Below are 27,590 nucleotides of genomic sequence, written 5' to 3'. Positions count from 1 at the left end.
CAATTTCTTTGGGAGTGTGGTATCTATCTTTCCCTATCATTCACCCTTGCCAGTGCCCCCCTTTTAATGAAATGGCAACATTACACATGGGTTCTTTGATGTTGATATTCCCTGAAGAATGCTTATCAGTCCGTTAGATTTTAAAAACAAATTTAAAATTTAATTTGAGTTTTCAAAAAACCTGAAAGGTTTCAGATTTTAAAGGTCTCCCAAAAGGTATCATTAAGGTCTTCTACGCTTTCAAAAAGCTCACAGTATACCAGTCTGCTCTTGCATTCTTTCCTGCTAACTCTATTTTACGTCTTTTCAGCTTTATTATTAAGCATCATTTTCTTCTAATTAACGCTGCATACAATTCAACATCAAAATTTCTAAACGCTGGAAATCAGCATATGTTTAAAATTTCCGAATGCTTGCTCAATACTGTTTTATATTTACAATCTTTTCTCAGTTAACCATATTAATATTTAATTTTCTAAGTAAGATGTCTAACAATTTTTTTCCCTTTTGTTCTTAACTTTTTATGTGTTAACTTCATTTATTAAATATCAACTCTCCTCACTTACGGTACATAAAATTCAAATTCAACAGTAAAATCACAAAATATTTAAGATCAGCAGATCTCTAGAATTCCCAAAAGAGTGTTAAAGGCTGGCTTTAATTTTGTATATTAATATTAGCCTTTGATTTTGATATGAGTGTATAGTTATTTCAGTCAGTTCTAGCATTTCGATCGTGGGCTCTGCAGAGGTATTAGTTAATATCAACTTTTAGGTATAAAGCTTTCATTTAGAAAACCCAAATGCTATTAGTATTTCCTTTATTCTTTATAAATTAATTTTAAATGAGCGAAAGATTTAGCGCGTTTTAAATTTTAAAAACCTGTTTAAAGTAACATTAAAAGCAGTAATGTCCTTTTTTAAATTTATGAAAGTTTAGAAACGATGAATAATAGTTAAATAATTATCAATCAAGCAAACTAAATACCGAAAATTTCGTTTATGCTTATTTTCTCTCTCCCCAAATCCAGATAATAGCGAATTAAGCTTTTCTGCCCAGGTAATTTTTCCAAAATATTACGTGCGTATTTTTAAATCCCATTCGAAATATAAAGATTAAGTATGATCTTTCATTTGCGTTAATGCAGTTGGAAATATTGAGGTATTAAAGGAATGAACTATAACGTATTTAAAACAGAAAAAAAATCATTTTAAATTGATAGCGATGAATAAATAATGTGGTATGCTTTAAAACGCATGTTATATAGTTTTCAAATCTCTTTGCTATCCATTTACAATATCATTCTAATTTTCGCAACAACTTTCAAACTTAAAACTATTACAAAATCTACAACCATGGTGTGTGTGTATGTGAAAGGACACAGACAGAACTTAAGATCTTTTCTATTTCTATTTTAAAATATGGTTATTAATAAAGAACCTATCATTTAAATGACGAACATATAGTTTATTATAGTACTAGCTGGGGTACCTGCCTTCGCTTAGGGAGTTGATGTGAAATTGTGTGGTAGTTGGATTAAAAGGATAAACTTTAAAATATAAAAGGTAAAACTTTTTTATTGAAAACTTATTCTAACGATTTAGAATACGTGTTTATAAACAATTTTCATTTTGTTATCCGGGGTATATATGTACATTTGTTTCGAGCTTCATGCTCAAGAGCAAACTGCGTATAGCTGATCGTGAGAAAATCAGGAGTCTTTGAGGTTGATGCCGCATTGTTTTAAAGTTTGTCTCTGCGCTTTGTTAAGTGTAAAACTATAGGCTAATTTGATTGGAAACTGCAGCCTTTTAAATTGAAATGGCAGTTCAGTAAATATTAGTGCTTTTCTGGGTGTTACATCTAAACTCTGGATTATCAGCGCCGGAATAGAAAGATTTTACGAAGGAAAGCGGGTAATGTTCATGTAAACGTAATAATTGTATATAAATGTAATATATTCTCCCTTTATAGAAGTGGCAGTGTAAATTAGTTAACCAGTGTTTGAATTAGGATTTCTTTCAGAACAGAATGATGTTATCTCAGCCATCTGAAGATAGAAAACGTAAGAGATTTCTTTTTGCCTTTAGAATTCTGAATGAGAATATACACTGGGGATAAATACAGTGTGTTCTTTGTCCTTTCCAGTCATAAATTCGATTTCTATGATGTTATTCGTCAGCTGTTTGATGACATAGTTTGTACATAGTTTTGGACATATCGTCGACAATATTATTTTTACTTACCAAAATTGTCCTTTGAAATAGCCACTTCGTATTGGTATAGTTTTGAACAATGTTTGGATAAATTTGGTTGAGGAGTTCGTTTTCAGTAGTGGCTGTGTTGCAAAAATCACTATTGAGGTTAATGAGGCCGGTCGTCTGGTCAGTAGGATATGTCCCTTCGCCTGTTTGTAAAAGTTTTTGATCAAAATGTGATGTTGTTTCGTCTTTCGATAGTTCAACTCTCATATTTTTTGTTAGTCGCAATATCCGTATGTGTAGCCAGAGATGTAGTATTTTAAGCATGCACTGATTTCATCTGATGGTGCTAATTTGGGGATAACTGAAAGTATTTGTCGAAAATCTCCTGAGAATATGAGTAGAGCTCCTCCCATCGCTCAGACTCTCGCAAGTCTTGTAACGTTCTGTCCGTGCCTACGAGTGATTTTTATGTGCCACTCTGCATTCGTCCTAGAAGAATATTTTAGCTTGTTTTAGAAATTCACCCCGTCCAGTTGCTCTTGAGATTTTACATACCGGGAATAGTTCTTCGTCTATAGTTAACAGTATTTGTAGAGTAGAATGTGCAGTTCGTCCTCCTTTCTATGAGTGTGGTGGCAATGCCGGATGATGCCAGTTCAAGTGCGATATGTTGTTTAGCATGTATTTCTGTTAGCAACATATTTAGTAGAAACGTTTTCCGGGTGCTGCCTAGTGCGTCCAAGTAAATAATCCTGTCAGTGTTTTTACTGATCTGGTCCATGATAACATTGTAAATCTAATTTTCCATTCATGAAACAGATTCCTGATGTTTCTCTGCGGAATATTTCCGCGCTGCAAAATTGGCAGATGTTATCTATTTTTCAATTACGACGCGTTTGTGTTTGTTACATTCTTTTATCGGGTCTTATTTCAAGAAAACTAACAAATGAAACATTGGAATGTTTCATTTGTTAGTTTGTACTGTTTGGTTCTCCTTGTCCGCGCTTCTCGTAGGGGGATATTTGTATGGATTGCCTGCGTTCGCAGTCTTTTGTTATAACTTTTTAACCTGTAACAGGGGAGGTGAAAAAGTTGAACATAACAGGGGACGTGCGGTCTCGGAGACCGCGCATTATAATAAATTTTTAAAAATCGTCTAATTAAAATATCATCATGATATTTCACTTAGATGTTCTTTGAACATTTTATTTTGAAAAGAAAACATGTTTTTACACTTTAAAGTGAAATTAAAATTTTCTCAGAAAATTTCCCCATAGTCTCAAATTTTTCGATGAAAATCATATGCTGCTCTAAATTCTATAAAACTAAAAATAAGAATGCATCTATTTTAAATTAACTATTTTATCTATATTAGTTAATATTCAAAGCAAATTTTAACCGAAAATTGTATGTAGCACAATACAGAAAAATTTTGACAGTACCTAAAATATCAGTATTTCACTGATTTTCTGATAATAAACAATTTAGTTTTCGTCTTCTTTAGCATATTCATTGCATAACTTTTGCGTGCATTCCAAACAAACAGGGTCTTGGCAAGATAAACATAAATATACTGTCTTTCTTTTCTTGCTTGGGGGGCACAGACGACATGTTTCCCTTGATTTTAATTTTGCTTCTTTTGTGCACTGCTCCACATCCTTAGACTCAGCTTCTTTTCCTAAAATCCGCTTTATCGTCAGGCGCTATTCTCGATTTATTCTTGGATTTTTCCCTCTCGTGTGTAGTAGTGGTTGGACTAATTCTCTCGCTAATTCTTTCGAAAACACCATTCTGGTCATAACAGGGTTTTGGTTATAACCTTGGTGCAAAATGTATGCGTTTACTGTACTCATATCTACTAACCGGTAGAAAAGAGCCGTAGGCCAACGCGTTGTTCTCCTACTACAGGAATGGACAGAACATTTTTCATCTAAAGCATCAACACCACATTTGGTTCTGTTGTAAAAACCAATTATTTCAGGTTTCTGTGTTTCCGAGTCTGTTTCTATCGAATGATGCTATGATGACATCAAAACCACTGCTCGCCTTTTTTTCGCAGAAATTTTCTTCACAGTCAGCTTCTTCACTAAAATCACTTCCAACTTCGTCTAGAATTTTTTTCAGTTCTTCTGCATAACGTGGATCAGAAGGATAAATGAATCTCCGCGGACCTAACTTCAGAGCCATGTGTTCACTACTGCCGAAAATTGTAACACTGAGAGGGAGGTGAGGTCTCACAGACCGGTCTAGAAGAATTTCAATAGATACACTTGCCAAAGCATTCCGATAAGAAGGGGTCAGAAAGAAGGTCACGAAACGTGAAGCTAGGGGAAGAATCCATTCACTTGGACAAAGCATGCAATAGGGGTGATGGGAGGAACATGTGGCGCGGTCCGTCAGACCGCACGTCCCCTGTTACGGGTTAATATAAAAATTATCTTACCCTGATTTAAAAACCCGAGTAGAGGTTTTCCTTAAGTCCGAGAAGGGGACATCTGTTATTATTTCTTTGCGTAAATAAAATAGTATTTTAATCTTCTGAGGTCTTTGTAATAACTATTGGAACTCAGCAATAATTCTCTACTTAGTTCATTAGATTCCTCGACGTTATTTCTAGACAAAGTATCAATTAACATTATATTGGCGCCTGAAATAAAAGGTGGTGGATGATGATTCTTCATCACCAGAGTTTGTCTATTGGATCCCCTAATCCGCTGTCGCCCCTCAAAAGGGGCAGCATGTAAGGTTAATGTTAACTAAATACATCAAATAAATTAAGATGGAGGGAGTTCATCCACTCATAAAATAATAATAATTTAAAACCAGTTTATATTAGTGTGAAAGACAAATAATCCCTAACTCATAAAGACTTTTAATAATTTGAAATTGAAACATATTAATTATTAAAAACAAATTTACAAGAAAGTTACAAAAAATGAACGCATATAAAGTTCATTACACACCTAAAAAAACCTCTGTAAAAATTCTTGTGTGCTTTAATCAAGTCTAACTCCTTTTCACAAATAGGACAAGCCTTAGAATTGGCATAATGAGCAGTATCAGAATCAGTGCGAGTCACATTATTAGTCGTAATACAATTAATACAACGGTGCTCATTCTTATTGTGACATTGTCTCGACTTGTGTGTGCCAGCACACCAGAAACAAACTAGAGCGTTTCGACAGAGAAGTTTATAAGGCACTTTCTCCCTTCTTTCTTCCTGCTTTCGTAGTGTAACGGTTAGCACATTTGGCGCGTATTCGAAAGGTTCAGGTTAGAGTCCCGGCGAGGATTGCTCATTTTTCACGTACTCCAGCTTCAAAAATACCTGATGACTCTACAGTTTGAATGCTATATATATATTATGGAAAATGTAAGGGGGTCGAGAAAAGAACCCTTTTGCTGAAAGGAGTCGATGGAGGAAAAGGTTTGAGAATTCCTCTATAAGAGCCTTCGTTACATAATCAAATATTACATATGATGCATAAGAAGAGCTTACATATATTTCCTAAACAGGAATAATTCAATGCTATATGGATAAATCCGTATTTACTAAAAGAGAATTTGAACCTTCTAAAAAAACGTGAAGATCAGAAAAGCAATTTTCCACCTGAAGATAATAGCGAGTCTTTTTTCTAAACATTTGTGTAAAGATTAAACATGCAATATATGTAAATTTTCGCCATAAATCTTTTGTAAATATAATTAGCTGTTGCATATAAATATCAATCTTGATGACCAAAATGCCTCGTTAAAATGACAAGATGCTACCATCTATCATTCACGTATGGCAGCTGTGTGAAATGTAACAATCTTTAAAGTTCTCAAATAATGCAAGACATGCATTTGTGAATAGTAAATGTTCCAAAAATAGTACGAATAATGGGCTTTTCAATGTAAGGAATAATAGTAAAGCCGGAATCTTTATTAGAGAGCAAAGAAAATGTAATTTCATTTCGTGTAGACTACTTAATGCATGTCAGTGTTAATTACAAGACAGACTAAAATAAATGATGAGAGATATTTTTTAAACACTGATAAAATTCTAAACGCTTTTCCATTCACACTTCTAACATGCTTTGTATTAAAAATAAAAAAGGACTGCGTTTTTTTTTTTCCTAAACTCATATATTTTTTCTTTTAGCAAAGAAAGTTTTAATGAAGGAGTTTCAGCAACACCAGATGCTTAGTCATTAAGGAACGCATTTAAAGCCATTTTGTAGATTCTAATTAAAATAGAGGAGTTGAGCTGTAACTCTCCTTTTCCTGAGAATTTTACTCGAGTAAATGTTAGCAGTGGAAGATGAATATTTTGAGTCGTTATCTGCTGAAACATGATAATCATAATAGGAAAATCAGGTGCACATTTTAATTTTTTTCGCCACGTTTCCTTTCCAAATTGCCTTTCATTAATTTGTTTCAATTAGTTATAAAATTTTCATAAAGGTATTAAATTTGGTTCACATACGATTTGATAGCAGACAATTATTTTAAGATAGCTGAGTGAGTGAAAGTTTGTTAATTTTTTTTTCACATAACACAGTTCTAATCGAAATTTATGTGCACCTGTTTAAAATCCGCATCTATTTAAAACAATCTGCTATATTCTCAAGAATTCTAAGGAGTTTTGAGTTGCATCTGCCGAAATGGGAAAATTATTTGAGACGGTATTCCAATGGCATAATAATTTCAAAACAAGAATAAACAAGAAAAAAAAATAATAAAAATAAGTGCAGCATATTTCCATTGTATGCATTTTAAAACTGTACTCTTTTTTCCTGCGATATTCGAAAAAAATTGGAAAGCCAGAAATGTTACACACAAGTACTTGCTCTTCTTCAGGGGAAAAAAAAAGAATTGGATCGACAAACAATTTGCATCAGAAGTAATGGATTCTGCAATGCTAAGCAAATATAGCGTACTCTGACGAAGAAACATTTTTCTGAAATGGGGAAAATTATGGTAACAGAATTCTCAAAGCATTAAAAATGGTGTGCTGAAATTAAAGTAATTAAATTAATGACATGCTTCAATTTTTCAGGCTACAAGTGTTGATTAAAACCCTCTCAGTGCGTACTTTTAAATGTGAAAAGTTTTGCGGATCATTTTCGGCAGAGCCCTATTTACAGAAGGCCTGTAACCACAAATTTTTATGGAGGTCCTTTCTTTTCTAACTCTTTTCAGCGCAAACGGTTCGGTTTTTTTTTTTTTTTTTTTAATTACGGTAAAGCACACTAGGCCTATCTAAATGGAGAGAAGCCTCCGTGAAGGACTTTCTAAGGATACTGGTTCGTACGCACGTTACACGAAAACGCCCATGCAGCCAACCCTTTCGCGGGATTCGAATCTCGACCAAACTGCCAGTGCTCAGCGACTTTACCCTTTGTCCGCTGAAAGGCTTCAGCACAGTTGGAAGAGAATTTATTTTCTTAGTCGCCTAACGACGTATAACTAAAATCGCAGAGCTAAAGAGAAAATAGTACTATAGTCATCATCACTTCTAAAAGAGCTCTGTCTAAACTTCCAAGAACTTTTTCTTAAGTTCACTTGCATTATTTATATCTTGAGGAGAGCTAGAGGAAAATCGAAAGGGCAATTTAAGTAATGAAATAATAGGTTAATTAATACGTAGAGTTCCTAGACTTTTCGATGAAGGAGATGTGAAAAATGTCTCATGACCTCGCAGGGACTCGAGCTTCGGTTATGGTTTCATGAGATTACTGCAGTCTCGAGAGTTATCTGCCTAAGGGGCTGGATGCCTTTGTGGAGGACTTTCTAAGGGAACTGGCTCGTATAAACGTTACACATGAGAAAAACCACGAAAACGCCTATCGCAGGATTCGAACCTCGGAGCAAACTACCAGTGTTAAGCGACTTTACCACTACGACGATGATGGGTCTTCGGATTTTCTGATTTACAGAAGTGTTTTCAAATTACATTATGAAGCCACGCTTTAGGCGGAGAAAAGAGAAACATAAAGTTCTTGAAAAAATGGCTTTTGGATCTTCAAACTCGTGCTTCAATTTTTCAGGCTATAAGCGTTGGTTAAGATACTGTCGCCTGCAAAAGCAGAAGATAATTTAGACTTAACTCTTACTAATGAAACGAATTCTCTGTTACCACCCAGCCAAGTGTTGCCTTCACTCACAAGTTCATTATTCAAAAATATCCCCTTTTAGAGATATGAAGTCAAATTTATGTTATTTTAATCAAGTTGTAAGGCATATCTTAATTTTATAACAGTTATTTTAATTTCAATATGCTTTTCTATCGACTCTTGTTTCCACTTATAACTCCATACCAGAATGAGTTTTTACAGTTGCGTTGAAAGCAAATGAGTTAGAAGGCGTATTTAAGGAAGGTTCGACTTATTTCGTGAGACAGAGCTAGGATGAGTAGCGCGCTAATCTCTCTTAAAGCTATTACTCTCGGCCGTATATTACGTGCCTTTTGATATTCGCCAGCTAGTTTAGATTTCGGGCCAACTACGTAAGATCTTGTGTTTACCTTCGGCTAAGTCTCTCTTATTTAATTATAGTTTAGTTACTATTCTTATTTTGAGTTCAAGCCCAAGTGGAGGCTTTGTTTTAAGCCCGAGAATGGGGCCAACTGTTCATCTTATTTTGAGTGAAATGATAGGTAGTTTACCCTTTTTGAGTCTACGACTCTAGGTATTCGGACTCAGCGATAAGTCCCTTAATAGTTCACTAGGCTCCTCAACTTAGTAGAATAAGAGTAAGGAACTCTACAAAGTTAACTGGGCTTTAGCGAGTCACGTATAATGAAGGGGAAGCATAAAAGAATTTCAGTAAAATTTCTTGATTGAAAAGTTATTTACATTTTGTTTTAAAAGATATATTTAATTATAATCGATACAGAAATATTTGATTTTAAAACAGATATATCGAAATGCGTCCAAGGCTTTTACAAAATTCGAATGAATAAACACTTCCTCAAAAATAAATACTGTAGTACCCTAATCAGTTTATCGTTGCAATGTTTATAATTAGATTCCGTGCAAGAATGCGATAAATGTATTTCTTAGGCACATTAAAGGAAAAGTTCTCTGTAAATTTAGAGCGGAAGATATTAGTTTGCTGAATAAATCATTAAAAATATTTACTTCTCGTTAATAAATAGTCATTAAAAGCGTTCTCCTGCCTCCAAGTTTTACTGAAAGACAAATATTGTATACAATATTCGAAATTAAATTTCTGAAATGCATTAGGTTATGATTTTATCTCGGACATAAACGGATTCTGAACTAACACAATCGGATAAGAATTTAATTGTTAAATATTCACTTATTTCCCCTCCGATTAACAGCAATAAAAAAAGCACAGTTCAAAAAGCATAATATGTCATTATGATTAGTTTTATATGTTTGAACATAATTTCAATTTTGAATAAATAGTGTAGTTACATTTAGCTAATCCTCGATAAGAAACAAAAATAGGAAAGATACTCGATCTACAGCAAAGATCGAATTTCCTAGTCTTTCGTATCAGTTTTTATTTTACTTTGCATATAAAACTTGTTTTCTAGAATTTTCTGTCTTACCTACTGAACATTCACAAGAAGGCTTATTTAATTCACAATGCATATCTGGTCGAAGAGCACCTCGTTTACTCGTTATGAATGATTAATAACTTCAGCCGTTTGTTCCTTTAAAGTTTCCCTCATTTGCAAATTCTCTGACATGTGGGTACACTTTGCATTTTCCGACATTAACATCACGAAGGCTTTGTCTGCATTCTTCCTCTTCTTCGCTGAACTTCCATTTTATACAACATAATGTTATAAACTTATAATTGCCACCTCATTTTTACATGAATTTTTCTTATTTTGGGGGGTAAACTTTCTTATTTCTCACGCTTTTTTTGGTTATCAATGTTATCGTAAATATGTGTATATATCTTATTATTTCGAATTATGTATTCATTAGCCCAGCACAGCTATTAATTTCGAAACGGCATTTTGCGTGGAATCACTAAAATCGTTGAATCACTTTTCATATTATTGCCACCATACATTATCACCCTGTATAATATTTAAAGAAATTAAGTGATGAAGAATCTGCAAGGATATATGTATGTTTCTCGCATTTTGAAAATGCAAAGGCGTCTAGAACCATCAAATTTTGAATAACGTAGACCTCTACCAAATATGGGTACCTGGAAGACCAAACTTCGAATTTTTAATTTGTTTTATTATCTATTTCACATTTTGTAAAATTTTAACGAATTTGTATTAAAAATTTCAAAGATTTCAAAGCGAGCATTGGCAACATTGTACGGAATAAAACATTATCTCCAGCGCGGGAGACTATCTATCGGATATTCTAGATATATGCTGTTCTTAAATATTTTTAGCTTCAACGGGCATTAGTAAAAAATGCTCTGGAAACATATATGTATGTGTAAATGACAGAAAAAAAAAAAAAAAAGAACTTTATTCACAATATAAAATTTGAAAGCTTTAATTTTTTTTGTGGTTTTGTTTATATTTGCTTTATTTGTCTATAATATACTGCGTGAAAAGAAGCGCAGATAGAGTAGTCCCGACTGCATAAAGCTTTATGATTTGTCCATAAAATTCGACTACATTTGGAAGGACCCTAGAAAAATTGTTTGGATGGTGTAGGATCCATTACGTGGAAAGATTCTAGGAAATCTCGATGCACTTCTCTCCAGCATTTCTACTCATATTTCATCAGCAAATGATACTCAGACTATTAGCGCTTGACATCACATAAGAATACCTGATTAGTGAGTATTACAATATATAAAAATTGTTGTACTTTTAAACTACCAATCATTTTTTATAAACAGATTTTAATCCAACTTAATGTGTTATCGTTTTTAAAATCTTTAGCAATGCAAATTTGAAATGCCCTATCAGTCTTAATACAGCTTCATGATGCAAAAGATTTAACGCATCCTAAAGGCATACTCATGTCCTTAAGTAAATCAAATAGTGACATTATACTATTAATGAAGGGACAGAGACGTTATGACGATTTTGCCTGTGCTTCACTTAAATGATTATTCAATGTTCTGGAAGCTTTTTCGGCAAGAGAATCCTGTAGCTTTCAATCCATTTCAGTTGATAGTGGCGGCTTAAAAACTTATAAGTATTGCAAATATGATAATATGAATGACTTTTCATTTTCAGCAGAACGACTTGCAGCCAATCAATTGTGATATAAACAAAAACATATCATTATCATTATGTGTGAATATAATTTCAAAAGGTATGAACCAAAGCCAAAAGCCTATATCAGACTGGCCACACTGATACAGGTGCTTTTAGGTTCCTCAGAGCTCCAACGAACATTAAATTTAGGTATCGGAGAAATTTTGAGATTATCATGTTGTAAATGTATACACGGGTGTGTTTATGCATCATTATCAATGGTAAAATCAATAGTTTTTTAAACTGTGGGTCGTGGTTCCAATTGGGGGCGCGATACCGGCAGTAGGGGTGGTTGCCAAACGTTTAGCAATTTTGATGTTTCTTTAGACTTATCATAATATTTTACGATTACCAAATATTTTTACATAATGTATCTGAAAATAGATAACACAATAATATAAGACACTACAGACAAAGGAAAAACAAAAGCGTTTCGATGCATTTTTTTATAATAGAAAATTTCATTTTACTTTTAAAATTAGTGACCTAAAACTGCAATAGTATATTACAGTACAAATTAAGAAACTGATAGCTTCACTCACGCGTGTGTCGGATTTGTGGAATGCGCATGGGGCACAAATTTTTGTTTAAGTATTGTGGGGTCAACCACACCAACACGTTTAGGAAACCCTGGTATAAGTAATTATTTTTGATAAATGCTTATATTTAAAATGCGTTTAAGAAACCCTGGTATAAATAATTATTTTTAATAAATGTTTATATTTAAAATGCGTTTTATTGTGAATCAAAATATAAATATTAACTTCATGATGTGATTTTCTTCACAAAGATTCCCAATTTTGGCTTTGGTTTAGTTTATTTGACTATGGCAAAGCACGAGAGAATCTGCCTTAGATGCTTTCGTGGAGGACATTCTATGAGAAACTGGCTCGTATACATGTTACACATGCGGAAAACCACTTAAATTTGGAATCTTGAATTATTACAGAATTCACACAAGATCGAAACCGCCGATTAACATATTTCTAGCAGAATGAAAAAGTTAATTTGATGTCAAAATTAACTATGATACATAGTAAATTTAAAATTGTAATACCAAATATAAACTTTACTGTAATAAGAAGGATTGCCTGTAATGTAATACAGAAGAGACTATAAATGCAGACTTGTTTTACAAAGCAGATTGTTTGTTTACATTAAGAAAGTGGCGAATGCAGAACTAAAAGCGTTCTCAAGTAAACGCTCTATTTATTTTATATTATTTTACCTCTGATATTAACCAAGTTGTAACGTAGAGATGAATTCGAGGGTAATTTTTCTACAAATCAATGCTTTATTTTTTTAAGATTTATCAGTATCTCACTTTTGGTGAATTCGCAGATAATCACACAAACAATAATTACTTTCTTTATACATACTTTATATTAGGATATACAGCCAGGAGTGTGATTAATAACCAAAAACCGTCTATAATCGCTTGCTTTTTATTACTTTTACCATCAATCCATCTATCAGTTTCTTCTGATACAGTTCCAAACAACTTTACAGTATGGAAACATATCAGGGAGATCGTATCGACACGTTCCTGGATCTGTGTGATTAATGACTCCCAATAGATACTTCCGATATTACTCTGCTTTTTGTATTTTCTTATCTGGTTTTGGGGAAACGTGTGACATCATTGTGCAGTTTCCTATGCAGTTTGAAGTGATTTGACTTCTAAATAGGATACTATATCAAAAAGTGATACTGTAAATTTTACAAACGAGTATATAATCTATATTACCGGATCTTAGAATTTTTGTGCATATGCAGAACAACAATTCATTTACAGGAATAACATCACCTGAAATTCTATTGACAAAGGATAAAAGAAAATATAATTGATGAAATTAAACTGGATGAGTTTCCTTACATAATTTAGTAATATGATAATTTTTATATTGAAATACTCATAATCAAAGGAAAACCGCTTTAATCTAATTTTGTTTAAATACATACTATGATGTCATACTCTCACCTTCTTAGCGTGCCTTCGTGGTGTAGTGGTCTGCACGCTGGTCGCGTATTCCAGACGTACGTGGTTCGATTCCCGGCGAGGGCGTTGCTCATTTTTCACCTCAGTGGCTTCGAAATAACCTAATGTCTTTACGGTGGCGCCCGAACTAAAAGATGGTGAATGATGATTCTTCATCACCAGGATTTGACGATTGGGTCCCCTAAAACCCCACTCGCCCTTTAAAAGGGGTATATAAGGGTATTTCTCCCGCCTTCTTAGCGTGCCTTCTTGGTGTTGTGTGGTCTGCACACTCGACGCGTATCCGAGAGGTCCGTGGTAAAAGGTCCGAGAGAACCGTGGTAACTAAAAGGGTGGTGGATAATGACCCACACCCAGGATTTGGAGATCGGGTCTCCTAAAACCCCAGTCACCCTTTAAAAGGGGGAGTATATAAGGCATTTCTTCCCACCTTCTTAACTGGCTTTCGTGTTGTAGTGGCCTGCACGCTGGACGCGTTTTCCAGAGGTCTGTGTTTCGATTCCCGGCGAAGGCGTTGCTCATTTTTCAAGTCTCCTGCTTTCAAAAATCCTAATAGCTCTACAAAGCAAAATTTAATAAAAAGGTGGCAGGAAAGTTGTATTAAACCTATGAAGTGTAACCCAAATTAGTTCTCAGTTTTTTTTTTTTTTTTCTTTCTTTTCTATTCTATTTGCGTAGTGTCATTATAATACATACATTTTATAATAAAAAAAAGTCCTTTTTAGCAAAAAGGGACGTTAGCCCCGAATGGGTATTAGTCTCGAAACGGCAATTTGTGCTGAATCACTCTGCACGGCGTATCACTTTTCAAATTGTTGCCACCAAATGTCATCACCATGTATTATACTCGAATTAAATAATGAAGAATCTGCACGAATATTTGCATATTTCTGGTATTGTGAAAAAGCAATGGTACCAAGAACCATCAAATGTTGCATAACGTAGTCCTCCACCCGAACATGCGCAACTAAAAGCACGAATTTTGAATTTTTTACTTTTTTATTATCTCTTTCGTATATTGTAAAATTTAATGCACCGAAAAATCTGCTTTCTTGCCCGCTGGCCGAAATTCTTGTTTTTGCGTCGAAGCTGTAATTTTAATTGTAAAAACCGTTTTTTAACTCTTTTCGTGTTTTATGTATTTTACAATTTTTAATGAAAATGTTTTGATATTTTTTTTTTTTTTTTTTTTTTTTTTATTTTTGCTTTGACGCGAAGTGAGGACTGAATTAAATGAAGGAGAAATATACCTCTAATGAAGTTCGAAGAATAAGTTTAAAGAAATGCAGCACAAATTTGTATAATTTAATAGGCCATACGAGAAAGTCATGTCATGTCCACATCAGATTTTTTTTTCATATAATGCTAATACATAGTTAGTGAAAAAAAATAATATGATAAAAATATTATTATTTTACTAAAGTTATAAACTAAAAAAACAGCAATTTTCATTCCTTCATTTTTCAAAAGCCAGTAGTCATTTACAATAAGAATATGGATAGTTTCAGTCTCGCAGATAGTTTAATTTTCATCTAAATTGAAAAATAACAGTAATTCATCTCTATGAGTTTCAATTTGATGCAACATTTCTAAGTAAATTTTGAGATGAATTTTAAAACTGTTATATATGAAGAAAAGCAAATTTAAACCATTTTTATATGTTATGCGAAACCCATTCTTGTCTCATCTTCTTGGCAGTTTCTCACAAGACACGCTGAGAACATATGAAGTAAAGAAATTTAATTATAAATATCTAATTCTCCGACATTTAATCACACTTTTATTTCAAAACCTTCAACATATATAGCTACGGTTGCACTCTCCAACATAAATATCATAGTTCAAAGAAAGTGTCTTATACTAGAAATATTAAGTAGGTTTCAAAGTTAAGACTTTTAGTTCATTTAAGAAAAGGAGCGTGGATTTTAAAACTAAAAACTGTAGTTAAAATATTTCCATCTGTCATTTCAAGAAGCAAAGGCTCGGTTTGAAATCAGTTGCCGAAATTCTAACCAAGAAGGGAAAAAAAAAGATGTCTTCCATTAAAAATTAAAATTATGTATGGAAAGCAGACGATATTGTTTGTGCTTAGAACTTGATTTAGAATTGACAATTTAATTTCTGTTTAAGATCAGAAAATAAATCCCTAACGTGAAAATAGTACATAGTACGGTTCGTACCTTTGTTGATATTTATGAAAACATATATATCTTGAGTATAGGTATCAAGAAAGTGCTCACATGATATATAATTTTCGAAGACAATGAGAAGCAAACATAATAAAAGCCTACAAGTCCAATAAATAATACTTCTTTAAATCTGTTAATTTGATTTAGGCTCTGTAATGATGTACCGAATATCTGTCAATATAATTATCTACAGTTTTCATATAAAAACAGCTTTACGTATTACAAATTTCGTTTGAAGTGTTGAAAGATACAGATGATAAAATATTAATGAGAAAATCATTACAAATATTTCAAGCAGTAATATTATTAATGCAAACTAATTAAGCAAGTACAAGAAAAATGCCGTCCAGCCGGTATGGTGGTTAGCGTCGCTGACAACCGTGACGGACGGCCCGGGATCGAATCCCAGGGAAGGCATGGATGTTTGTAAATCTGACTATCATACTATCACACATATGACTCTGTCATACTGAAAGACCCGGGCTCGAATCCCGGAGAAGGTATGGAGTACTTTTTTCATCCCCTCACAGGAGACAAAGGTGGCCTATCTATTAGAAAACTATATAAAAAGGGGACCACCGCTTCCGGGAATAAAATGATTATGAAGTAAAACGTTTTGATATATATAAAATGTGCACAATGCCAGTTTTCAATGAAATTCTTCATTCTGAGTATCCATGTTTATTATAATAAGATATATTATATTTTATTTAAAATTAGAATTTAAACGTTAAAATTAAACCAGTGTAAATTAGTGTAAGGCTATCAAAGCTAAAACCCTGATCTTTCCCTTTACCAGCAATGCATATCATTGAAATAAAATTACTGCTTCTTTGATTTGTTCTGTGCTGATACAAGATTCGTCTTTCGTTCGACTTCTTACAGTCTGTTACAAAACTAAATGGTAGGTGTGTTTCATTTCTTCTCTAGGGAAGCATAAAGTCTCAAAACGAGACGCAAGAGATCAGTAGCATTCGATTAGCTTTAAGACGAAGTAGAAATAGGATTTGCTTTTAATAGATTTCAGATCTTTGTTTGATTGTCTTCAGGCGGCGAAGATATCAAATCAGGCACTGGAAAAGGTTTAGATTTATTTATCTTAAAACTATACCTTAATAGAGACGTAATTTTAAATTTATTATGTCGGTACAGAGTAAAACGTTATGTTGCAGAGAGAAGGAAACACCACAAATGAGAGGGTGGAGCGATGAATATGAATAATATGGCATGAAGAATGTAACAATTAAAATGCAGCTTTCTTAATTTATCCAAAACATTCTGCAGGCTGGACATATTTTAAACAAAACTCACATTCCAAATTTATATCTTTTACGTTGCTTTCCTAAATTCTATATATATTTTAAGCAGGAAAATCTTTAAATACAACTACCTTAGTAGGAACGTTGGCTTTGACTGAGATCCATGAGATCCGAAGAACTAAAGAATACAATTAATTAAAACGTTTTGATAAATACAAAATTAGCACAATGCCATTTTTCCGTGTATTTCTTCTTTTCAGTATTTATGTTTGTTTTTCATATAATGAAACTTGTTTCTGCCAAGACGAGTTGTTATTTTTTACTTCATTTCATCAAGCTGAAATTTTAAATTCATCTCAAATTGTCTAACGCTTATGAAGTATTTTATTGTGAATGATAATACTGCGAAAAAAGGGTACTGAAAATTCCAAGAAAAACCCCACCCCACTTTGAAAAAAAAAAAAAAATCTGAAATGTTTCAGATTTTAAATTACGTCCAAAGGGGCGTTTTTTAACATTTCGTGTGTTACCTTTCTTTATTAAATATCATGTTCCTCGCACTTAAACCATAAGATCCAGTGCAACAGCAATATCGCAAAATAGTTTTAAAACGAGTATATCTTTAGAATTTCCGATACAGAGACTCACGCGCTGGAGATAAAAATGTTTTTTCTGCACAACGTTGCCATTGCTCGCTTTGAAATCCTTGAGTTTGTTAATCAAAAATTCGTCAAAGTTTTAAAAAATAGGAAATCGATCATAAAACAAATTTCAAATTTCAAATTTGGTCTTCCACATGCTCATATTCGTTGGAGGATTACGTTATTCAAAATTCGATGACTCTATGTACCGTTGTTTTATCACAATACGAGAAATATACATACATTTATGCAGATTTTTCATTATTTAATTTCTTCAAATATAATGCAGGACTCTAACATTTTGTGGCAACAGTTTGAAAAGTGAACCGGCATTTATGAGTCCGACGCAAAATGCCAAAACGAAACTAATAGTCCTTCGGGATTCAAATCCCTTTGGACTAAAATTTGTTCGTGATGAGAAACGTCAAGCTAAACGGTTCTCCCTAAAAACTAGTTACCTGCTTCAAAGTATGCAATAGAATAGATTCGTTGCCTGTTGGGCAACTTCAATGAAAAGGGCATACAGCAAATCTCTATATTTCCAGTTATGTGTTTCCCAAAATAATTTTATTGACGAAAGAACTACCTGGAGAACTAACTTGAATATATTAATTCCTAATGTATTAAAATTTTTTCTTCAGTACTATCGTTTTTTCCAAATTCACCTGAATTTTATTAAATTAGATCTCATATTATTTTAGGAGTTCAACTCACTATCTCAACTACCTGTAACTTTAATTTGGACTCCTTTATTTTTCTTGTAACTTCCGATTAAATTATTGAGTAAGTACTAATATAAAAATCTTAATTAGTTGTTTCTTGATTTGATATATATACCCAAAAAGCTAAAATGTTACACCATGAAACCGTTAATATGTTTTAATTAAATTCAGTGAAATTCTCCAGCAGAGTATTTGGATGGTGTAGCTAATATATAAACATATGTATATATTATGGTTTGAAGGACAGATTAATACAATATTTGCATTGTTTCAGCATTAATAAACTCTTATAGTTTGCTAGGCAAATCGAATCATAAATGAATTTGGAGAATATTTCCACATTTATCTGACAAGCTGCAAGACTTCCAGCAAATGTTGATTATGAAATTCAAGTAATTTCAGCCTCCTTCCTACTGAAGATCTATCATGCTATGCAGGAAATAAGGAACTGGACGCTTATATGTAATGAACACCTCTTGCAGCGAGTTTGTAATTACATCGTTATTAAAAATTTTTATGATGTTTTGTTGAAACCCATCATATGGAACGATCAACTTCAATGAATCCTGGCTATTGGTCGCTGAAATTTGATAGCTCGCCCTCGGTTTAGGGTGCATTACCCGGTTGAATGGACGTTTTGAGGTTTCTCTATGTGTTGCAATATAAACACGAAGGAATTTTTCTTAAAAAAATTCTTTACGAAAGCATTTTTCCAAGTCAAACAGCTTTATCAGAATTTGGCATAATCATCAAACAAAATAAACAACTTTAGTTTGGATAGCAGTTTTACCTCAACTCAAGTATCACCAGCTATAATTGAGCAAGAAAAGCTATGAAATAATAATCATTTTTTTATTCGAATACCAAAAAATTATTATTATTGGAGTTACAGAGTAATATGTTTTTGCAACTGTTTTTACGTGATCCCGATTTTGCAATTTCATTTTCTAGTGCAAATAATTACCACTGCCATAAATCATTTTGTTCTACATAGTTGTAGATTTTTTTCCAATACGTAACATTGATCATCACTGCAGTTTCCAGTTCATTTAGCTATACACTAAGCGAATATTCTCAAAGATAATAGTGTAAACCTAGGCAATTAAGAGCAAATTGTTTGTGATTATAGACTGTAAATTGTTCAAACTTTTGAATTTTTGAAACGGTCAGTTATTTGAAACATTCTGTCATAATCCCTTTGCTAGTACCCTTGATATTTCGTCCCAGTCTTGCCATCACTGTCTTCTAGCTGCAGATTGTTCATTAGATTACCAAGAAATGATTTCTAGAACTGTTATTTTATCATGGTAAACAATTCGGCTTTCTCGGTATAAATGCATTCCTCTTGTGCTTAGCAACGTTTCCTCAGTTTACAAAATTTTGTAAGTACTTAAAGAATCTTATTGCTCCATTTTGTGAAATATTTTCATCATAAAAATTATCTTTATCTGGTATCAATTATTTTACTAAGCAATAGATTTTCTCCTTTTATTTTGCTAATTCAAGAATATCATTAAATCGCTTTCAAGATTTAAGCTATGTCGATCTCTCATTGTTGGAAAACCAGTGAGAAATCCGTAAGGTTTTCAGCGCACGTCCATGACTTATACAATACACGAATATATTCTGCTACACTAAACATGTCGTGCAACATGATAGTTAACGATTAATTGATAATTAAGCAGTGGTCTGCAAACTGAGTCGAATCTTGAGGTTTCGCATGTCAAAATAAATTAATACAAATATCGTATGTGAAAGAGAATGACATACAATGCGTTGCAAGACAAAACAGTTTCCGAACGGAAAATGAATTGCATTTAGACAATCGTGTTAAAAATTATAGAATGGAACTCCAGTGGAAGACAGATCTAAGAGATTATTTCCCAGAACGTCCATAACTTATACATTGTACGAATATATTCTGCTACACTAAATATATCGGGCAACATGATAGCTAAGGATTAATTCCTAATTTAAAGCAGTGGTTTGCAAACTGAGTCAATTCCCGAGGTTTCGCAGGTCAAAATAAATTTCGACATATTACGTATGTGAAAGAGAATGACTTGCAATGCGTTACAAAACTAAACAGTTTTCGAACGCAAAATGAATTGCATTTAGAGTTAAAAATTATATAATGGAGCTTCAGTTGTTGAAGAAAGATCTAAGAGATTATTTCCCAGAAGAAAAAATCTTCCACCAAATATCTAGTCTTACACTTCTTAATGGAGGTTAAGGAGAATAATTTCTGTTCATCGAGGCTCGGATCAGAGAGTCAGACTTGTTAGTATTAAAACTGCTCTTGGTATTATAAAACAATTTATCGTGAAATTCTGCTCTTTTCATACACAAACTAAAATCTGTGAACTGCTTCGACTTGTTATATGGTAATGCCAGAGTAAAAATATATAACATATTAAGTACAGTGAATATTACAAACGTTGTGTAAGACAAGAACCCAGTTGATGGGGTGCCCAGTGTAAATCTATCAACTAAATAAACAACCTAAGCAAGTAAAGTTAAACATCAAACATTTATTAAGTAATTAAACTGTAAATTTGGAGTTACATAACTAGTTTCACATAAATAAGGTGGCAGGACTATAATTTAGCGCAGAAGAAATCTACAAAATAAAACATACCTTTTTATTTCTTATACAGCTTGAATAAACCAGTGGGGAGTGGGCCTCTTTCCCAATTCAAAAGGCATACCAAAATTAATAGTGTAGAGTACTTTTTCTGTAAAATATATAACATTAATATATTGTGCAAAATATAGGGACCGGCTGACAACGGGACACTCTGATACAAGAATCCCTACAACCAATTTCCACACTGATCCATTATCGGAATTAGAATAAACAGAAGTGACATTTACTATGATAAAATTTAAAACAAGGATGCCATCGGAATGAAGAAAATTAGAATGACCATCGTTCATAAAACCAATATTTTTTTCTATTTCACAAATTTATCTCTGTAGTTGGTAAAATATAATAAAAATTTTAAAACAGTTAAACCTGGAAGAGAAATCAGTAAAATTTTCTGGAGATGTCGTTGCACATGGTGTAGATACAAGTTCTGGAAAAAGAAAACCAATCTAAAAACGAAAAGGAGGGAAGCGAAATTAACTGCGATGAATACTCAATGATGAAGATCTCCCTTGGTCCGTCTTCATCGGACAATCCGGATGGTCTATCACAACCGTGACTTCTTTTTTTTTTCCTCTCAGTTCTCTCCAGGAACCCCCGCTCTAGGCCGAGAGCTAGGCTTCGAATCTCCCGCTGACGCTTGTTCTTCTCATGGTGACAATTCTCGTGCTTGGGGAGGAAAAGATGAGTAGGGAAGCCAGGCACCAAAAACTTCGATGTTCCTTTTAAAGCGCCTTTCAGACTGGAGTTTATCTGAGCTAACGAAGACAACTGATTTAACCGACCCATCTCCAAAACCAGCTTTTCACCATAGCGCAGTGAGTTGAAAAATCTGAACTGCACGCATAGCGGAGCTAGTCAGCACATAAAAACCTACTCCGTTATCTCAAAAGGGCCGTTCAGTTTTAAGGGTTACCCCTTTAAGGGTTTTTTCGAAAACAACAATCCAATTCCGTTACCCTCTTCACTCACTTCCAAATTAACAGGGACACAAGTTGAGAACCCCTAATAACACCCCTATGGAAATGCGTTAAGCATACCTGCACACAAATTGTTAGCCTCGCATCGAGGTCCCAAAAAATAAACCCTGTGTAATTCTTGTTCTGAATCCTTCACTACGTTGTGTGTTCCGGTACAGCCAGTCGTCACTTGAATAATTATTCTCATGTACGTGACCGTCAGCTACATTAAAGCCAGAATCCTGTAATATATTTGAAATTCCGAAAGTATTGTTTTTTTTATTGTTATTGTATCGCTTTCAAACGTGTCATTTTCAATATTTGGTGTAAAATGGCTAGTCTCAGAGGAATCCATTTCAAAGTGTTTGGTCGACAGGTCGGCTAAACTGTTCTTAGCTTGTTTGTGCATATTTCCACTAATTGTGTTGATGCTCTTTTCATTTTTCTCCAGGGGGTTCTTATCTTCGATATCACATTCAATTTTAGCAGAGGTTTCAGTTTTGATATATTGATTATTAAGTACGTCACTGTTTATAGCACTTAAATCAGCAAATTATTCTGATACAGTAGAGCCAGATTATGTCATGAATTATTCTAAAATTCTTCACCATTGGTAACATTTTCATCAAAGTTCGGTACGTCATTGCAAATTAGGCATCTGATGTCTTCTTTAATTCTTGTGAATTCGCTGGCATAAAGGCATTCAGTCATGTCGTTTGGAGGAATTTGACTGTTTGCAAAAGATTCAGTTTCACCACATTCTGTCCACAGTTCTATTAAACTAATATAATCTTCTTGGTTCATATTTCTACTGATGGTACTGCTCATGCTTATCTGGTCATTCAGGAATGAATTCATATACTAGACACAAGATTTATTTTAATCTGAAATTTGATATTCCGTGTATCGCCCTTCAACTGTTTCTCTACTTTTTATTAAAAGGCTTCTTCCATTACCCATTTGCATCAACATCAATTAGTTCTTCACTTCCATCAAATTTCATTTCATTCATCCAGAATATTTTCTCAGAAATGTCTTTATTCTTTTAACAATAGAAGTGTCGTGAGAGATATTTCTTTATTAATAATATAAATGAAATTCCGTACAGTAATAACACCCCTATGGAAAGTTAAAACAGGTAAATTTGTAAAGATAAATATCATTTTACCGTTTCGTACTTTTGTTAGTTGGCAATAGTGAGATATCCATAACGTTATGTTTTCATTAGAATACCGTTTTCGATTAGGGTTCAAATTGCATGCGATAATTCTACTACTTCTATTTGCACAAAAAGATCTGAAAATAATTGTGGTATAAAAGAATATAACCATTCAATTTACCTGAAATCCAAGATAGTTAAAATTGCTGGGAGCCGTATCATTGGTCGGCTCTAAGACCACAATCGCTGTTGGTATAAAGAAGAAAAATCGCCTTTTGAAGACTCACACTTACCACCGAAAAGCAGTTTGTAATTATAAAGTAGCTTTTCTAAAAAGCTTTAAATTAGGAAATTAAATCATTTTCTAAAAGCAGCTTATTCCAGAAAGAAAATAAAACTTTATTTGAAATTAATTGTTGAAATTAGTTTTTCCAACGGTATTTTTCACTTTCATATGAAGAATAAATTTCTTTGTTACAATTTCTTGAAAACCTGGACAAGAATCTATTTTTCTTCGTTGCAGCCTAATATTTATAATAAATAACAATAAATATTTTAATTTGTTTTTTAAGATTGCATTTCAACGCTCAAATCTTCAGTGCTGAATTACATATATCTAGAACTGCTACTGCGAAATTAATGAAATGAGATTTTTTTTAATTAAAATTTTACAGTTAGTTTCTGATTCCTAGGTGTAGTAGTTTACAATTTTTGTCAAGACAGTGCAAATAAAAATTCTCTGTAATAAAATAATGTTAATATTTGAAAAAATAAATAGAGAGTTCTCAATGGATACTTTTTTGTTTCATTGAATCCCAATTTAAGGGCTACGTTTCAATCTTAATAATTCGTTTTAAGGATAGCTTACACAGGGAATTTATTTGAACGGTATTTTTGGAAGCTATAATTTGCTTAGAACGAGACATTTAATCTCTATTCCTTCTCTCTTTTAAGTTAAAAATAATTTTTACTGAATAAACTATAAACATATGCGTAATTCTTCTACAACCAAAGTACAAATTTAAAGTCAAATAGATAATTTGCGTGCTTTCCATTTAAAACCTAAAGTTAATAATTGTACTACTTATATGTTTAGTCTATATAAGGAATGTTTATGGAGGGAATATGTTTAGTTTTTAATACCTGTGAAAGTGTAATAAAGATTAACAAGCGAAAGAAATTTAAAATTACTTAAAAGAAAATTTTCCATCAGTTAGGTATTGCATTAGTATACGTTTCAGTGAGGGCTGCCGGAAGACATGTTGCCGTCCGGCGCAATCTCTACGGTTAATGAATTCAGTTGCCTGATAATTCTCGAGAATTTAAAAGTTTTTCCGCCACCAAATTCTATTGCCTAGCCTGTAATAAATTCTAAATGTTTGCAGCTTCTAAATTTTGTTCCCCGATATTTCTTTAAATTCGAAAATTCTTTTTTTCACTGCGGCCTGAAGGAATACACCCACTCTGATCCCCACCCTACTTTCAGTTAAACTTGTTAAATGTTTAACGTTCTCGCGCGTGAGCGATTTGCGTAACTTAGTGGTCTGAACGATTATATGACACATGTATCAACAAGAAGACAGAACAAATGACTAATGAAGCTTAACTATTCTTAAAATACCTTAATATATTTCGCCCAATATAATTGAGAAAATATATATGTACCTGGTTAGAGTTTTAATTTTTCCGAGTATAATTTATATACTTTCTTTATAAACATTTTGACTTCCCTACACAGAAAATTCTACGGCAGGTTATTTTTCAATATTTTCAATTTCAACAATCCTCTGAAAGAAAATATAACTATAAAATATCTTATTTCTAGTTTCAGTTCTAAAATATTTTATGCTAATATCGATTTTTATAACATTCGATAAAATTCACATTCAGCTTTACTTCTAGAAGTAAATAACAAATATTTTCTATACTCTAGACACCTTTTTCAAATAAAACAAGCCGCGTGATAGCAGTAACAACAGTTATCGATGTTTATTGACACTCATGTTTCAAGATTATTTCTATAATTACTTACATTTTTATAAAAAAAACATGCAAACATCCTGTAAATTCTGTTATAATTAGAATTTATAATGTAGGCAGCAGTATAACGAACATTAGTATGTCTCGGTAACCATAAGCATAGGGGGTGATACCTTGCACTTTCCCTAAGCAAACGCAGTTCCCTGTTAAGATACTACCCAGCAAAGCTTCTGAAAAATTCTGAATTTTGTTCTCTTTTCTCTTACTAAAGATCTGAACTGACTGTCTTTTCCCAGCCTCACAGTTTGTCATGCAAATAACGAATAGTCGACCTGTCACTTGATAACGGCATTCCTTTGATCTAGACTAGCAGGTAATTGGTTCTTATCTCAGGAGTTTTCAGTAGACAGTATTGTCTTTCAGTAGACAGTATTAGTTGACAAACGAGTATGTCATTTCCTAAGCGCCTTTGAGGGAAGGATGTCGAGGGAAAAAAATATTCATTATGTCATTCAAATGTCTAAGAACTCTTTGTTGAATTAATGAGAAGAGAGCAAAAAATTGTTCTAACCTGGCACTTAATTTCGTTCATACGATAACCTGATTGGTAGAGTCTAACATTTGCACGTGAAGCTCAAAGAGTTTCCTCAACCAATCCGAATATAAGAAAAGTAATTTGGGATAAGCAAGTCGCTGATCTAACTATGAATCACAGCTCTTAACGCTTGCATTTGCTCTTAGTATGCTTAAATTTTTTCGTTTATTTCATTAGATGGAATCATATGCAAAATTTAGAGTGCTTTGTTTCATTTTTCGCTCCTTTTCAGTCAGTCTAAAGTCAGCTTTGTAAAGTGATTCAGAAACATTTAGCGTAATTAATGATGCTTAGCGAAATAAATGATATGATGGACATAATAAATGTTTTCGGATGTACGTTTTTGTATCTTATTACTTGCTAAAACGCAATCAATCAATCAGATAAATCTTTTTTTTTTTTTTTTTTTTTTTTCAGTGTAATTTAATATAAGTGCCTAATTAAAAAAAGGAAATATTTACAAGTTCCTTTGAAAAAGGACATTAGTGTAAAACTAAAATAAATATTGTTAATAATATGTTTCCCTCAAAGCAATTCCGTATATAAACATGCAAAACAGTTGGCCTTTTAAAAAGCCAAGAAATGTCACAGACTAAAAAAATATATAAAAATAAAAAAGGGTGTTTTTTTAGAAAAACTTCGTTTGTTGTAATGAAAAAAAAATTAAATATTACATTATGCTAAAGTAAACAATTACGTACTTAATCCATGATTAATTAAGAAAATAAGGTACAAACAAGTTAGTTCGCTTAATTAAAGGAAATAATTAAAAGGTCCACGTATGTTTAAACTTTATTACGAAATCGATTTTAAGCGAAAGAATAATTGCCGTTTTTGATGCTTCGGTGCAATTATCAGAAAACTCTTAACTAATTTATCGATATTGGTATTTTATTGCATTTAAATATTTCTAAGACAAGATATTAATTTTGTGGGACAACAATGTATGTCTTTTGAAATTCTAAACAAAACTGGGCGCGTTACAGGAAGGAAAATGTATTTTAGTAATTAATATAAGTCTATCAGAATTGTAAATAAATAACGAAAACTCTTTTGTTTGCTAGGGACTTTTAAAATTTAAAATCCCATGTGTGCAAATGTGTTCTTCCGCTTTCATTTAGATAAATTGCTTAAATTAAAACTTATTATTCTGGTTTTATACGCTACATCTACTTTAAAGTTTATTAGATCCATTTTAGCAAAAAGGGTTACTAATTTCAAAACGGAATTTTAAGTAGATTCACTTTTCAAACTGTTGCCACCAAATAATATCACCATGTATTATATTTAAAGAAACAAAATGAAGAATCTACATGAATGCATGAATATTTTTCGCATTCTGAAAACGGCACCTAAAGCCATCAAATTTTCAATAAAGTAGTCCTCCAACCAAACATGGGCACATGGAAGTCCGAATTTTTTATTTAGAATTTGTTTTATTATCTATTTAAAATTTTGTAAACCTTTAACGAATTTTCGATTAACAAACTCAACGATTTCAAAGCGAACAATGGAAACACTGTACGAAAAAAAAAACTTTTTTATCTCCTGCGCGGGAGACTGTGTACCGGGAATTCTAAAGATATGCTGTTTTTAAATATTTTGTAATATTGCTGTTGAATTGAATTTTATGTATCTGAAGTATGAAGAACATACTTAGTAAATATAAGTAATACAAAAAACGTTGAAAAAAATCTGAAATCTTTCAGATTTTTATATTTATTAATTTCCGTAGCTTCATGACATTTTATTATTTGATGACAAATGTCAGTAACAGCATTTCAAATATATTTGACTTCAATATTTAAAGATTTTACATTTTTAGCCGATTATATTCAGAAATGATGATCAAAGTTTAGTGACATTTTCTGCGAAAGTTACATGATATAATAAACAAAAACATACCGCCGGTGTATGATCATGCATAAATTTCATTAGTGGAAGCAGGTCTAAAACAGAGGTTACAAAATCGAACGGAAAAGAAGGATATTGGCCCCTTCTAGCAATGGTATGGTTCTCTGTAACAGTGTTGCGTTTTCC

Source organism: Stegodyphus dumicola, chromosome 2 (assembly GCF_044657685.1).
Source record: "Stegodyphus dumicola isolate Sdum_Otavi_A_Nest chromosome 2, ASM4465768v1".
Lineage (NCBI taxonomy): Eukaryota > Metazoa > Arthropoda > Arachnida > Araneae > Eresidae > Stegodyphus > Stegodyphus dumicola.
Note: the sequence above shows the minus strand (reverse complement) of the source record.